Here is a 17,627-nt window from a genome sequence, read left to right on the forward strand (position 1 = left end):
GCAATGGATACCTCCTGGCCTTGGCCCAGTGTCCTTCACGGGTCTGTCTCACGACAACTCGACTGCATCCCTTTCAGCTGTGCATTTGAGCTCGTGGTTACGCCTGCGTCTGCTTCCAAAGCTTTACCTCTTGCGGTCATGCAATTAAAACCAATTTTTGAGCACACTTGCAGCCATTGGTTATCAGGCTGAAAAAAAGAATCCGCTCTGCACTTGAGAACCTGGTTGGTGACGGAAAACCAGATTCAAACACAAGGTCTAAGCGGAGCTGGCTTGTATCTCAGATAAACATTATGAGCCTCCTATTAGCACGGTTGGCTGCGTACAGTGCGAAAGAAGTTCAACATACACACAATAAACCTCTATATAATTTAACGAATCAAACACCATTGATCATGTACTAATCACACGACAGCTTTGCACGAGGACTAGTGTAGAAGCCTCTGGAAGGACAGACACACTCGGTCAATGAGCTCTGATATATGACCTGGCCCCACTGTGTTTAGGGTACAAAACATTTCGCCAACAGCGCTTTAAGTAAACAGTCCTCAATTTACCTCAACTCGCAAGACGTTGCACAGCGCTGTAAACAATTCATGGGACACCAATAATGATGTTGTTACCCAAGCGGGGAGCACTGTACTTACAGTAGCAGACTCTAAATTACAAGGTTGCAACTTCAAAGTTCACTCGGAGGTCAACTCAGCCCATCATCCCTAGCAGAGTGAATAAAACGAGTGCCACTTTGGTTGAAAGTCAACCGTGGGTGTCTTATGGCTGGTCTGTCCCCCACACTCTTTTAAGCCAGGGAGTTGTGTACTTGACCTGTTGAGGTTATTGTAAATTTAAGAGACATTGTGAACTATTCCATCCAGATCTGGTCTATGGTTATTCTGGGGAGAACTAAAAAAAACTGGGGTCGAGTAGGAACTGCACATTTCCTCACAGGCGAGCACGTGTGCGGCTGGGTTTTTTGTTAGAAATTTACTTTCCCAAATATGTTTTGATTAACCCATGTGGTGCAGTGAAATCCTGTGGATAAACTCGCCCCCGGCCATTGGAAAGAGTAATTTCAACCACTGGATCTGGCGCTATGAACCGGATGTTATCACCACCCCATGCTCAATTGTGCAAAAAACCACTTTGACTTTTGAAAGAACAATGTGCATGTCATTGTCATGTCATGAGATAAATAAACTTATTTTCGGGATTCTCACAGCAACTGGGTGGCACTCCTTCCTACTGCCGGTCTTGCATTCAACTTGCAGAGTAAATTCCACATTTCTATGATAGGACCCTAAAGGTGGCCTAGCATTAGAACAGCATTCTGAATGCCACATTCATATGACATGATCAGTCTGTCATAAGTCAACCACCGTTGATGTCCCACAAAGTGGTACTGATTTTATCAACCCCTACAAATGGATGATGATTCGTCGAGTCAACTCCCGACTAGGATAAACTTGCAATTTTCCCACTGTACAACCACGTGGCCAGATTGCTCCTTGAACAGCTGCGACAGGGGAAACGTCAACGAGAATTAACCAGAAAGCCCCCAATCCCCCTCCACTCCATCCACATCCTGGATTTTTTTGTGTGTATGGAAGCGCTGGACTTAAATATCGCCCCGCTGCGGCTGCGGACGTGCAGGACGGGCGTACAGTGGAAACAAGGCAGCCCTTGGCATGTCCGCAAGAGTGTGACCTCAGGACACGAGCACAACTATCATCCGCCGCGCTGTAGTAAAAGCTAAGGTTCCCCTGTTACTCTGCTGTAGATAAGGCTGCCACTGGGTCACCCTGCCAAGGTCATTTCTAATTGTACTGCACATTGGTCTTATCTTAAAGGAAATTAATGTCGCGCCTTAAACCAAGACGCTTTACAAAGAATTAACAATGGTAAAACATATGAATGTAATGGTGGTAAGGTGAATGAAATAAAGAGGAAGCAATGGGCGAATCTGTGATGTGTGAATTCGGTGAAAGGGAAATTAATACCAGTAAATGATGATGGATTGATGATTGGGGAATGAGAATGTGAAGGGGGAACAGTAACGGTGGTGGTTATGACGGGGAGATTAAGGGGTCGTGGGAGCAGAAACTAGTAAGCGAAGGTGACTTTAATGTTGGACAGGAAGTTTGATCGAGTGAAGGGGGTCGAGAAGAGAAGCTGATACTCGCGTGCGAGTGTCTCTGTATTTCTAAGACTTCGCCACTTGTCTTCTACAACATTCACAGCCTCCAGAAACACCATGGCTGTCATGCGGGTTAGTTGACCATACTTCATTACACTGGTCATCGCAGGTTGGTAAAGGAGGGACTCGGGACTGGTTCAGATATCACGTGCCACTGATGTTAACCATAGCCGCAAACGATCTGTTTCTGGGTTTACAGTGCAATGTGCTAACCACTGCGCCACCACTCCCCTCCCCCACTTCTGTTCTTAAACAGTGTGGAATGTAGGTGGACATGCAGATAGTAGGCATGTAATAATGGATTGATGCAAATGAGGCACCAAAATATCAACCAAGGTCAATCCTCACGATACACGCATCAAATTGAGTGCGTAAGACTCGACGACGTAAAAGTTATTCAAATCATATGTGAATAATACGCTAATCTATCCACTCATTTGTTCCCATTTATTTTTTTAGCAAAAATCTAGCAACAACGCCATGTAAAAAAAAAACTACTGATAAACTGTGGCCCACATATTCTTTAACCTACCACAAATGTACACGTTTAAATAGATATCCCATTTTGTGTAACTTTTATATTTTTGTGAATCGCATGTTTAAAGAGGCACAACCCCTTGCAAACCTGGCTTTTCTTGATCTTTCTGAATGTGTTTTTGTCGTAAATGCCAGCTTCACTGGATAGGTCAGTATGAGCCTTGTGGCAGCCTGCTTGATAAACGCCGACTGAGAGATGTCTGAATTGCAGTCGGCTCTCGACAGCACGATCATTATAATGTTGACCACTATTAAGCACACAGAGTATCACCACGCTGTGTTGCAGTGCTTACGTTTACTTGCGTTTTTTTTTTAAATACTCTCTGTATTCCGAGTCTGGGTTTTGATGGATAGTGGTTCTAAATAGCAACATCTGCTTCTATTCCAATATTCTTCTTCTATATAAATATATTTAACTCCCCAATGTACTGAGGTATTCCCAATGACCTTGGCTATTCAATATTTTTCACTGCCACCACCATTTGGTCTTTTGTTAGAGTTGCCACCTTTTCCAAAGATCAAACCGAGACTTATTTCTCAGTCAGCCTACCATAAAACTATGCAACACACTACAATAAAATTCAACACATCAGACCTTGGTACAAAACAATTGCTGCCACCCAACACACACAAAAGATGCTAATTCGCGGGCTGCCTGGGTCAAATCAGGACAGGTAGCAAGCGGCCATTCTGTGTAGTGTCACCAGCGTCTGACATTGATTTGTTATTTACTTTCAAGCGACCTGCTCAGACATTTGTGGCGATATATGTATTTAATCGTGTTCACATTTCATGGTTGTTACACCCATGAATTACTGAAAATAGTATTTTTAATTTCCTAGTTGTACAAGAGGTGGCACATTCGCAAGAACATTATTTTCTTGCGTGTGATGACAGCAATATGTTCAGGAACTATATACCAGTCTGTTCTCATATAACACTGCGTGTTGTTTTCATAACGTGAATTGGATATATAACGCGACTAATGTATTTGGGAACACATTTTTTATAACGCTGTTTGCGAATTGGATATAACGCGATCGAGTGAACGGAACTACGTCGCGCGAGTAGTGGCATCGCACAAGGCGTGACATGACACAAGGCATTGGGATGCTGCTGGATGCTTCTAGACGCTACCCACGCGTCTCAGTCTTTGTTCGGCCTGCGTACGCATCTCACGTGTTATCGCGGACTGCGTTTCATCCCTATATTATTCATTACAACGCGATTTTTCCATAACGCAACTACCGCCGCGTTATAGGAAAACAGGCTGCAACAATGCCGAGGTCTGCGGACCACGACGAGAGGACTTCGGGAGAGAGTTTGTGTAGTTTTGCTCCAAGTGTTCCCTCTCCCCCACCCCCCTGCGTTGTCAAGGGGGCCCGCGATGTTAATGCCAATGGGAGAGCACTCGGGGTGTTTGTGCATCACGAGAAATGGGCATTGGAGTGACTTAGGCAACCGCAACAACTCGCTCAGATGTGGACAGAGCGGTCGGGGTTGCGATTTGGCAGCGCAACCGATGGACTAAAGCAGGGGTCGGCAACCAAAATAACAAGAAGAGCCATTTCTTTCCAATTCGGTACAAAATTCAGTATTTCAAGAGCCGCAATACGTACTTATCGTCAAGAAGCAGCCTGTAAAGAGCCGCATGCGGCTCCGGAGCCGTAGGTTGCCGACCCCTGGACTAAAGGTTCGGAATCGGTTTTTAATTAATTTAAAAAAAATCCTAATTCCCAACGAAATTGGAAGGGGGGAGGGGGTCATTGTTGCCCATGGGTTTAATTCCTATTCACACGCAGCACATGACGATGTGTTTTGTGTGTGTCGCACGCACCGAGAAATGAAATCGTGGCAGAATGTCACAGAAGGAATGATTCTCCACTTAAATCACAATGCGCTTTGCCAAGGCTTTAATACAGTATTGACAAAAGGACTCGCAACAATTGTGCAATTCATGAGCACAGAACAAAACAGCGTTCACGTCAAGGCCGAACAATCAACCCGTTCATACAGCGGCGCATTGACACCGAGCTGCAACAGTTTGATGCTAAACCACGCACGCAGGTGGGCGGACTGCTGCTACGGACTGCATGGAACACGTGGCGCTGTTTGCGAGCACCTATTAAGTACGAGCCACAGTCGGGTTAACACGTGGACCCGTGTGGACTGTCGGAGGCGGCGCGGGGCTTACCAGTGGCTGGAGCCCAGCCTCGACCGCCTTTGTCTCCCCAGAGCACCACCGCACCAGCAAATGATCGAGGCCCAGTCGAACCCAGGCAAGGTGAGAGCCGGGACCGACAGAGGGCAAGTGCCCTCGTTGCGGAACAGCGAAACGCGTGGCTGGGGCAATGGTGCGCAGCGGTAAAAGCGCACTGCGGCGTCCAAGTTCGAGTGCAGCTCTCACGGCTAACATCAGTGGCGAGTGATATTAATTGGTTCCTGCCACTTCCCCTACCCACCACCAACTAAACCGCGTAAAGTACAGTATCGCAAGGTCAATCATCCCCACGAGAAACACGTGGGGGGGGACAGGCCTTGTCAGCAGCCGATTAAAGCTAGGGCCGTACATTGAATGGCAAATCACCACCAACAACGCGGGCGATGGCTGTCGCTTACAGAGGGCAACTCGTGCTGTTAGCGAGCACATACCGAGGTCGCCTTGCACACAACGCACGCCGCCGCCGTCACCACCATCACACACGCACACACCGGCGAGGCCTGCTCAGTTTTCAGAGGGCACAGCATCCTGCCCACGAAGGGTATTCAACACACAGCCGCAATGTCACTTGCACACCCCCCACCCCACCAAGAAACCACGCGGCTTAAGCGGACGAAACTCATCCCATTCCATCAATTCGCGCGAGACATCGGATTTCCGGCCACTCTTTGGCGATGCGTTCCTCCTCTCCCCTCCGCCTGCCACCGCTTACCGGTCGGCAGGAGCAAAGCAGCGGCGGCTCTCGGGATCGCGTTCGTGTTGTAACTGCGACTCGCGCACGCTGCCCGTGACGTCGCCGCCGCCGAGGAAGGAGGTCGACACGTTTCCAATTACGGTGTGGGGAGTGGGGAGGTGTGGGGAGTATGGAGGTGTGAGGGGTGGGGGTTGAGGGTGGGGGGGGATGGGGGGTGAGGGATGAGGGTGGGGGGTGAGGGGTGGGGGGTGAGGGGTGGGGGGTGAGGGGTGGGGGGTGAGGGGTGAGGGATAGGGGTTGAGGGTGGGGGGTTGAGGGTGGGGGGGTGAGGGATGGGGGGTGAGGGATGTGGGGGTGAGGGATGGGGGGGTGGGGGATGGGGGGTGAGTGATGGGGGTTGAGGGTGGGGGGTGAGGGGTGAGGGATGGGGGTGAGGGATGTGGGGGTGAGGGATGGGGGGTGAGGGATGGGGGGGTGGGGGATGGGGGTTGAGGGTGGGGGGTGAGGGGTGAGGGATGGGGGTGAGGGATGTGGGGGTGAGGGATGGGGGGGTGAGGGATTGGGGAGTGGGGGATGGGGGGTGAGGGATGGGGGGTGAGGGATGGGGGTTGAGGGTGGGGGGTGAGGGGTGAGGGATGGGGGTGAGGGATGTGGGGGTGAGGGATGGGGGGTGAGGGATGGGGGAGTGGGGGATGGGGGGTGAGGGATGGGGGGTGAGGGATGGGGGTTGAGGGTGGGGGGGGATGTGGGGGTGAGGGATGGGGGGTGAGGGATGGGGGAGTGGGGGATGGGGGGTGAGGGATGGGGGGTGAGGGATGGGGGTTGAGGGTGGGGGGGGGATGGGGGGTGAGGGATGGGGGTTGAGGGTGGGGGGGTGAGAGATGGGGGTGAGGAGTGAGGGATGGGGAGTGGGGGATGAGGGATGGGGGTGATGGATGAGGGATGGGGGTGAGGGGTGAGAGATGGGGGTGAGGAGTGAGGGATGGGGGACAAATTAATGTGGACCCCCCCCCCCTCCCCATGGGTCCTAGCGTCGGTTGCACACTTGCACGTGTAATGATGAGGTGACACTGCTGCTGTGTTCATTTATGAAGTGTGTTGCGGTGGATATAGAAGAATCCACATTTTCTACATCGCAAACATTTTGCATATGCAGGGTCGCCCAACAGTCAGGACACATGAGGTCATATTTATTTTAACAAATCACAGGTTATTTAATTTATTTTAACAAATGTTCAAACTGTCTTCCATTAACGTTAATGCGTACATTAATTCTGTTTTGAAATTAATTTAGGATGTTTTTTTAAGATTACAGGTGTAATATTTGAACATTCATCAGTTATGTTTTGTCTCAATTAGTGCAGGGTTCTTGGTAGAGTTTTGTAAGCGATTGAAGAAAATGTATAATATCAATAATAGATCAAATATGAACTTAAAAAATAAACAATACCATTTGTTTAAAACATATTATTAGTGCGTGGGGCGCCATGAACCCAGCGACCCGAGTTCGATTCCCTCTCACGGCCAACATCAGTGACAATTATCTGAACCGGTGCCGGGCCTCCCCTAGGTCGACTCAGCCTCAAAGAAGTGAATATCTGGTGCGGTGTGAAAATACACACCGCACAAAAGAGGCCGGGCGTGGTGCTGGCCACCCACCCCTCGTGTGCCCTCCCGGCTTTCATCCGGTGCTCGTTCACTATAGTTGCCCCAACAGTTTGTTAAGGCTACGTGGAAGGGAAATGTGCCCTTGGGAAGGATAGAACAGTGGCGCAAGGACGCAGGTTTAGTATGCGTGTCGGTGCAGTAGGGGGCAGTGCAGCAAAAAACGATTCTGTATTACAACCCCAACTTCACCCACCCGTCCTGACCATCGCGGTGAATAAGTAATATTTTAAAATACTTTTTTTTAAAACACGCTTTAATGAAATGTACCGTACGAGTAATGGTAAAACTCCACGACTCCAGGAAGTGGCCACAAAGCTTGCCATAACGTAAGGGGCCATGGTGATTTACAGCCAACGTCAGTTGAGTGTGGACAATTAGACCCAAGGCGAAACATTTAACCTGTAAAAAGATGGTTTAAAAAAATGCAATGATAGAATATAGTATTGTCATCAGTATGACATAAGTATACCAAGTTTGCAGTCGATACCACATTGGGAAGTGGGTTAAAATTGAGTTATAAGATTTGAGGATACGATAACAACAACAGACAGAGTTAATAGAAAGCGTGTAAAAAGATTGTTTAAAATATGTTTTTATGATAGAATATAGTATTGTCACCAGTAAGACATAAGTATACGAAGTTTGCAGTCGATACCACATTGGGAAATGGGTTAAAATGGAGTTACAAGATTTGAGGATACGACAACAACAACAGACAGAGTGAGTTAAATAAAAGCGTGTAATAATAAAAACTATCTTTCGATTTAAAGCTTTCGTGACTGCAGGGATTCATATTCTTAGTTCTTTAGGTAAAGTAACGTAGAAGGGAAATAATATAATAAAATAAAACATAATAAAATACAATTCTCACGACGTTTCAGCCACAACGCAAGCAGCCATCCTCAGGTGAAGAAACAGAGCTGTCGGAAAGACAGCGTCCTAATTTGCTTGCGTTGTGGCCGAAACGTCGTGAGAATTTTCTTTATTATGTTTTATTTTTATTATTTCCCTTCTACGTGACTTTACCAAGATAACCAAGAATAAAAATATCCCCCACCAACAGACGACCCGCACGCAGTAGGGAGGCCCTCGTCCAGCAGTCGATTAACAAAGAGCCATACATGTATATATACATGAACTTTATGTACCGAATTAGCAGCCCCCACATAATCCGCGTATTGGGAAATAAACCCCACTTTATGAACACTGAACTAGTGTGAGTTATTACCGTATTATTCCAATAACACGCATTATTTACCCCCCGTATGTTTAAATGGAAAGTTGAAGGTGCGTCCAATAAATGTGTGTCCAGCTTTACTTTGTCTATCTTTCGTGTCATATAATCCGGAGAACACGGTAAGTCTTGCTCTTGAAAGCGCTTTGGAGGCGGGGTTGGTGGAACACGCAGAGATTGCGTGCTGTCAAATTCTTCGAGGTGGCCGGGAGATGGCAGTACAGCAAGTGGATACAGCGAGTGGATGTTGACTGATTGTCCCCCTCGTATGCGTGGGGTTTTTTTTCTTCCGGATACCACGTTTTCCTCCCACATTTTAAATATTCCAAAGATTGGACTCAAATCCCGAAGCAGCACTCTCCTGGAAAGTGTTCAGTCTGTGACGCGCACCAAGATACCATTTTAAGACCAAACATTGTAAGGGACTCGTTTTCCGAAACAATAACATACATTCCACATTCCCGTGACGGGGGCTAGTCTATCCATAGAATGACAGATGTTTACATCCCACAATGTTGTACTCGCTTTAACTACCTACATGGTATGATGGTATGAATCAGTCTCGGACAGGGATTTGAAGTCAATTTTGCTTCAGAATGTCATGGTCCCCGTCATACAAATGTGGATTGGCGACACAAGGAGATATACAATACTGTACAATAAATCATGCGTTTACATTCAATATACATGCAGCTTCATCTCAATCTCGAAAGGAAATGCTCGACATTTTTGACTGCACGCTCACGTATTTTGGGAAACGTCCAAAAATAGTAGACAATAGGAAGACAAACTTTCCATTGTGACGGCTTAAAGGTCTCGACACTGGCAAATCACAAACAACTTGCTTCAGCGGTATAGAACGTCACTTTATTTGCAACTGGCGTCCAGTAAGCTTTCGCATCCAGTGTACGCTAACCATTGTGACACAAGCAATCTCTGTATGGTCTTGGACCAATGTACGTGCGGGCCCGACTGATCTGCCATACGACTGGGGTTTATACGCTCCGCTCTTCAGAGCAGGACATTACTACTACTCTTCCAGCCTCGGCTCTTGCGCTCAACGCTGGTTCGGGAGGGGGGGGGGGCTTTTCAAGTGTTGCCCCAAAGATCTCAAATGCCTCGCCCGCGGTGATCCGGCACGCTACGAGCCTCAGTGTGTTTAGAAGGGAGTGCAAGGCTCATTATTTTCTCATGGCTTTTACTTGACCGTTATTTTGTCTTTGAATTTTATTTTAGTGTACAATGTTTTGATACGCCCTTGAGTTGAGGCGATATTAAATTCTAAATAAATATGGTTTACGGTTTAGTATGTATATTCTTGGTTCTTTCGGTAAAGTCACGTAGATAGTCACGTCGATTCTATCTACATGACTTTACCGAAAGAACCAAGAATATGAATTCCTGCAGTCACGAACGTTTTAAGTCAAGGTTTAGTATGTCTCATGGATAACGCATATTTGCCGTCACCCATAATCTTTGGCAACCCAGCACAGAAAGAGTTGTTTTAGTTGAGTACGCCTCACTGCTGATGAAGCTCAAAAGAGTTCAACCGGTACGTCCAACATGTGCCTGCTTAACATATAATGCGTAAAAAAACATTGGTCCACAATAATCTTTGTATGACATATGGAGATAGATTTTCCGTCTATTATTTTCTCTTGAGCTCCCCGTTGTGGAGCAGTGGTGTGAGCAAGTAGGTTGCAAAGACTGAACATTTACCCTTCATTAATACTTAGTTGCACATATCTCCCGAGTAAGGTACAGCACGCAGTCCTGTAATAATAATTTAGATTTTCAAGGCGCATTCCATCCTAATTGGATCCTATTCTGTATTGAAACCGTCTGAAAGGAAAATAACAATAACAACTGATAATGCATAGGAGCAGTAAGTTACGTACTTGTGTCTCGCTATGATTTAACAAATCAAATTCCAATCACGTGTGAAACATACATGATAACACAAACATACGTTAATCTTATTTATCACCTGGATTATCACTTGCGATGGAACATCGCGTTTGCAAGGATGTCCAAGGGTAACATTTAAGGTACAACGAACCGGCCAGTACAAATAATAAATACATTGAGCCACTTTCTCGGTGCCTACGGTGAAGGAACGTGTACACACACACACGTGTGATACATGCCGTGAATACGAGATACACACACACGTAAACTATAACTATGCACCCGATCCAAGAACCGAATGGCTCACAGGGCTATACTAAATAAATAAATGAAACTGAAATTAAATAAAAAGTATTTTTTTTTAGCAAATAAGACCCACTGAGCAATATAGCTATTTTCAGAAGCAACCGGGCTACAAATGATATCTCAACGAAGTGGCTTATGATGCGGACATTTATAGCAGCCAAATACTCTCAACGCATGTTGAATCTAACTGGACGAAAAACCGGAGGACCTGGAGAAAAATCCACACGACCACGGGGAGAACATGCAAACTCCAAATATACAGGCGTCAGGGTCGGGATCAACCCCACGGCCTCCTGTATACCAGGCGAGGTAGTTAACATCTCTACTGTGAAGTGCCTGACCTGGATAAAACTGAACACATCAGTGTGACTCGAGATGATGAAAATATGTGAATGTAACAACCTGCACTGACAAATTACGTGTTCGTATGATGACCAAACTTATTTTTTTTTCAGCCTGAACAGTGCAAGAACGCTGTTTTGCATGGTTATTGTTGATACGCCACATACATCTCGCCTTATTTTGTCCTCATTAAACCTATTTTATCTTCATAGGATCATAGGAATACTAGGCACAATCATATATGATTATTATATTATAGTCTAGTGGCAGTGCCTTACGCCGATAATAATTCTACATCAGCCGAGCAGCGTTCCAGAAATATTCCAGTAGGAAAATTCGGCTATGCTTCCATGCAACATCCTTTAACAGCACTCAATGCCTGAATGTTGATTCTAAACCACCAACTGACCCGATAAGATGCGTCTCCTTCAAAACAAATGCATCATGTGTCAGCCCATAATGCATTGACGGCCAATAAAGTGCATTGTCTGTCAGCTGATGAATCACGGGTCGTGAATGGATCATGAATCGCACGAGGATCTTACCAGCACAGATGGCAGTCACTCTCGGCTCAAGTGCATCAGCAAGTCCGAGCTGCGATGGTGGCGTAGGCAAAGCTGCTGCCAAAAGAGTGGTTCGTTAGATTTTAGGGGAGTGCCTTTTCACTGCCAAATCTTTGCAATCTCTTGCACAAACATCCCTTTTCAGCCCCACCCCGCCTCCTATCCCCCTCACTCCCGTCCCTTAAATGGCCGTCAATGTCTCCCCGAACCTCAGCGGAAAATGTAAACGTTTAAGCTCATAACGCGATGTAAGCCCACATTTATTCGAGTATACACGTTGACTCACTAGAATATAATAATGCATGGCATATGATAATAGGTTTTTCCCCTTTTTGGCAACAAAACAGGTGTTAAGATGTTAAAGCACCAAACTGAATTTTTTTTACAAGGAATCATGTCTGCATTAACCACAATGCTTGTGGTCAGAATGCATTGTCCTGGAAACTGATTGGTCCACACCAGAGACAGCTTTCTTTTGAGCCTCGTCTCAAACGGTGTTAGACCAGAGGACGCCAAAAGGCATACTGCATAGCATATTTGTACAATTGTAAGCGTCAAATGTCTCCACATACCCAAATAGGTGGTCGGTTGCTGCTCATCTCCATCGGTGGTCCAAATGACCAATCGGAAATTCCACATTTCTATAACGGGGTGCCCAGTTGTTTCACAAGAGAACCACTGCTGAAATTACACAAAGTGGTAGTAATTTAGTGACCCCGGAGTGATGATGGGCTGCACGTTGGTTGAGGTATGTCTATAACCCGGTATGAGCACAGTGAAATGCCCACCTGATTTCCAAAGAATGGGCAACGATGGTCAGAGCAACGCACTCACCATCAGAAAAAGGTCGAGTCCCTGTCGAGAGAAATCTCAGCCCATAATCCATTAACGACCAATGCAATTAGTAATATTTTGTGGGAAGGTATCCTTTCTGCGAGACGCATTGCATTGTTAAGCTCTTGACAATGATACTATAGTAGTAATAATCATCAGACCTTGGTCAATCCACTGCTAGATGAAGGCCTCCCCATGCTTTGTTGATTCTTTTCACCATACGTCACCATAGTTTGTGTGGGTCCGTGAAGTGGGGGCCCAGGACCAATTTAGACATCACTCGCTACTGATCTTATTCGTGGCTGGGAACATAGCTCGCTCGGTTCATCGTCAGTGCGCCGACCACCACTGCTTCAACATTTACATGTACAAGTAACAAAATATAATTTTAAGACTAATTATAACGTCTAGACACCTATTTATAAAAGCGGTATTGAAACTTTATACCAACCTTTTTTTTTATAGCAAGCATGCGTGCACTTGTGTGTTGTGTGTTTGGTACAAGGAGCACATTCATGCATCAGCGCTATTCGACGAAAGCCTAAACAAATATGCAGCCACTTCTAACTTTAATAATTTAACTCTGCCTTCATGTAAAAAAAATTCCACATTTAGAGTAAAGTGACTCAATTAGGTCACACTCTAGAGTTCGACAACCTATTTCCTCTTCAGGGTCAATAAAATTAGTATATACTTCTTTATAGAAATCAAGTGGTCATGCTATGAATAGAGTAGTCCCCCCTACCAAGGGAATGTGGAGTTTCCATCACTGGTTCAGAGCCACCAAAAAATGATTGATGCCCCATTGCTCAATTGAGAAGAGATACAATTACTTCTAACATGATACGTATTCTATTCTTGCGTATGGCAATACGTTCAGGTGCGAGATAACAATGTCGAGGTCTGATAGCCACGACGAGACGGCTTCAGGAGAGAGAGAGTTTGTGTATTTTGCTGTTCCTCTTCCTCCGTGGAAGGAGCGCTGACTACAGTGGGTTTTACAATGTGGTCCATATTTTGAGTTGCATGGCAGCAATTGCACTACTGTCACTTGTCTTTTATATTTCCACTAGCTTTACCACCCGGCTTCGCCCGAGACTTGGATTCTTGTCTTGGATTAATACACGGCCTACGCGGAGGGTGGAGGGGAGATGCGGGTGACATCATAAATGTGACGTCACCGCTCCCTTGCCGTGCAAAATATATCCATTATTGCGTCCCCCCTCCAAAAAAAAATACAAAAGTCTATTTTTATACGTTTTGCATTGTGTATAGTCTGGAAGCTACCCACATGCCAAATTTCAAGTTTGTTGCATGTCCGGAAGTATGCTAAACATTTTGAACAGACACATTCACAAATTTCCCTTTTATATCTATAGATTAATTCATGAAATAGATGCGTGCATCGGTGTGTCGATGTCTTGATGCGGTTGATGCTTTTTCCAGTGTATTCGGAGAATGTCAAAGCAATTTTTGGGTGTCGAATCAAGTGTTTATTTCGGACGTCCGCGTTGTTCCACTTAGGGCCCCAGCGTTCTTCCAGAACTGATGATACAAATTGATGCATTATATGTACACGTTACTGCAGAAGTGCTCTTTATGAACACATAATATAGCATTGTTGTTTTGACCACCAACTCAAGTTGGAAAATGTGGTAATCCTAACAAGTGTTCTTAAGAATAATACGGGCACACGTTCAAAGCTGACAGCATTGTATATGCAATGTGGTCATCACATCACATGCACGTAAACGATGATGGGAGTTGCGTCTTCCTGCTGTTTGTGAGCAGCACACCTTAGCACACATATTGTTAAAATTAGAGGATGGTGGCAATGGACCAAATGCCCTCCACTCCAGTTGGACCGTGTAGAGAAATAACAGTTTAATTCAGGCCATTCACTACTTTCTATGTGAGGACACAGGCTCTTCTAATCATTACTCAAGTGAATGTGGACATTATATACGTAGGGCGTATGCTACCGAGCAGAGACACACACATACATGCATTAATTTCTGGATGAATGCTTAGCATTAGTGTTGTGGCTAGAATTACACCTCAAATTCAACTTTGATTAAATGTTTAGCACAAATTTCAGCATGTCCACACACCACCTCCTGTGCAAGTTGTGCAACATATGCATTGGGCACATGCCAGCACCAATAGACTATATTCCAAAATATTTACTGATAGAAAAATAAGGAGAGTCAGCGAGGCTATTCTGGGTAAATCACAAAGGAGTGTTATGATATCTGTTTGGGTGGGGGATGTGTCTAGTGGCTCGTTGTTGCCTCAGCCCAGCACCATCTTCCCACTGGAGTCGATACAATTAGTACTACTTTATGGGAAGACAAGAAATTATAAAATAAGCGTTTTCCCTTCGAGTTTAGGTATGTGCGGAGGATGCTAGGAATCTTCATGGTTGACAGGGTAAACAATCTGTAAGTTTGGAATAGAATGCAAAAGGAAAAATCGGTAAATGTACTCATGAAGAGGTTGTGATGGGTGGGGCACGTGTGCAGGGTGGAGGATGACAGGTTGTTGAGGTATGCATTGGAGTGGCACCAAGAGTTTGGTGACTAAGGGGATGCCCTAAATCTTGACATTGGTGGAGATGAGACTGTACGAGTGGTCCTTGATTGACGTGTCGACTGTGTAACGAGTGAATGTGGTGATGTAAGAGGTGAACTTGGTGCCCGTTGTTGACTCTGCAACATCTGTGGAATCTGGCAGAAGGAAGAGATGTGAAATTGCATGAAGAGCATTGGCCATTATAACCTCTTCACCATGATTTGTGGAAAGTCAACGGTGGTCATCTCATGGAGAGACTGGTCTCCACTATAAGAATGTGGAATGTCCACCACTCGGTCAGGAGAACCAACAGAGATGAGCACTGCTCATTGCTCATTTGTGCAGTCACTTGAAATTTGGATTCACATTTGTAGTGACTGTACTTGTCACTGTATGGTGCCGGGACTTGCGAAGTCATGGCCGGTGATGTTGTCATTGCGGGCATCCCGGGTTGCGAGCTGCAGTACCAACACTAGCGGTGGTTGGGTGAGCGCTGGCACCGCGAGTAGTGTGGGGTGCCGGCTCCCAGTGAGGGAGCGAGAGTGAACGTCAGCCAGCCAGGGTTACGCTGGGGCATGATACTCTTGGCTGACCTGTTGTCACGTGACCGGACGATGCTGGAGGTGGGCTACCGGTGAACGGGGGCCGAGGGGTGGTCACGTGGTCCCGGAGAGCTCTCGGGAACGTTCGAGAAGGGGCCCAAGGAGCCTGGAAGGTGGGCGGGGCTAAGGGCGGAGCCAGCCCCAGCCCGGGAGCATATAACGAGAGCTCCGTGAGGAGCTCGGGGTTCTTCAAGTGTTGATGTTCGAAGATCCACGTCGGGGAGAAGAAGCCTCGAGCCACGCGGTCTGGGACCCAGCAGCTTGTGGTCCGGACCGGGATAGCGAACCGTGTCTAGTTCTGCCGTAGCGTGGCTAGATTGACATTCGAGACCCGAGTGTAGGTTATGTTGTGTTCGTGTTGTTGTGTTAATAAATAGTGTTGCTCCTAAGTTAATGTCTGCGACTCAGTTGGACTCACTACACATTTATGAACTTGCATATTGCAGATTTGGAAATATGATTGGTTGGATACACACTACTACTAATAATCAGCCCTTTGTAAATCCGCTGCTGCATGAAGGTGTCCCCATGCCGTGCCAATTGTGGGGTTGTTTGGTGGTTGGACCAAGGTGGTCGCCAAGACCAGTTCAGATATCGCTCGCCACAATCGTTACGCTGATGTGAAAAATCCAAACAGATCCGCAACCTACTCGCCATACTGCCACTTACCGGGCACCTCGCAGCCTAGCACAATGGGAATCTCACAGCATGTGCTGATCTCTATGTGATCCACCAACTCCACCTCCAAATCATCAGATATACAGACGCTGCCATGACGCCCGCCCGGTGAAAGTGAGGAAATTGAACGGAACTGGCGAGTTTACACGCCCGGCCACTTCACCGTGAGAACGCGACAGCTGAAGGCCCGGCACACGAACCCAGAGCCTCACATATCGGTTATAGGTGCTCTTCGATAGAACATGAAGTTTGCGTTCCGGCCATTATGTGTCTCTAACCACGTAGGTGCTGTCTGTGAAATGCCGCAGCTGCCACACCTATGAACAGGTGCTGAATGGAGATCGATAGATTCCACAGTAGTTGCCCATTGGTGCCACACTTGCCCAGTGACCACAAAGCCAGTGGCTGGGTCAATGCGGGTCACAATCATCTTGAAGGCCTCCCCACGCCTGTGTAAGACATGGGGATTTGTTGTACCATACTTCGCCATGCTGGTCAGTGCGGGTTGGTGAAGAGGGTGCCCGAGACCGGTGCAGATGTCACCCGTCACTTCTTCTTCTGTCGTATGGCTGATGTGAATGCAGAGAAACAACTACAATTTCATATTCACGTGATCAAGCCAGATAACCGCGTCAGGAGTAGCAATGTGATGTGAACCCGTCACTGATGTGAGCCTTGGCCGGGAATTCATCTCAGGGCAATCAGGTTCACAGTGCATTATGCTAACCATTGCTAACCATTGCGACACTACTCCATACCCCGAGTAGACAACATGGACGGTAAGTTGCTGTTAATGCGCATTTATTATGTTGGAGATTGCACACGAAGTGTTGGTGTGGCCAGGACTGTGCATACCCAACCACCTTTGTCTCCCCATTGCTGAATCGGCAAGTGCACATTTTGGTTGTGCACCATAGCCTTGATTTGAATATGACAATTAGTGAATCACAACTGGTAATATAAATATCTTTCAATTCTGTCTTCAGTTTGACAAAGTTTGTACAGATAGCGCCGCGTGTTGTACGTATTAACGGTCACATCAAGAAGGCGTCTGCTCTTACGCAATGGTTCCGACCAATCACTTTCACCTACATCTACCCTTGTCTAAGATGATGGCAGCTTGGGGAGACCTTCACTGGTGCAGTGGAGTGGTAACGCTCATGCCTCAGCGCAAGAAGTCCCTGGGTTAAATTCCCAACTCTTGCGCCTCTCTGTGTGGAGTTTGTATGTTCTCCCCCTGTTCTGAATGGGATTCCTCGGTATTCTCCTATAGCT

At 46.5% G+C, this 17,627-nt stretch overlaps 1 protein-coding gene across 6 annotated transcripts in view; it reads right to left on the reverse strand.

The window, feature by feature from the left end:
- LOC133344298 (scavenger receptor class A member 5-like) overlaps positions 1–11,769 on the reverse strand; it is a 31,585-nt gene extending 19,816 nt beyond the window's left edge. For 4 of the 6 annotated variants that reach the window (XM_061554399.1, XM_061554398.1, XM_061554397.1 and 1 more), the window contains exon 1: positions 5,665–5,803. The gene's annotated coding sequence lies outside the window, so the exon portion shown is untranslated. Of the gene's footprint in view, positions 1–4,925; positions 5,546–5,664; positions 5,804–11,649 lie in introns of those variants that run through there. The other 2 variants (XM_061554395.1, XM_061554396.1) reach the window with 2 other exon arrangements.
- Between the last annotated feature and the right edge of the window lie 5,858 nt (positions 11,770–17,627).

Source organism: Lethenteron reissneri, chromosome 19 (genome assembly GCF_015708825.2).
Source record: "Lethenteron reissneri isolate LAM-NWPU_2019-01 chromosome 19, ASM1570882v1, whole genome shotgun sequence".
Taxonomy (NCBI): Eukaryota; Metazoa; Chordata; class Hyperoartia; order Petromyzontiformes; family Petromyzontidae; genus Lethenteron; species Lethenteron reissneri.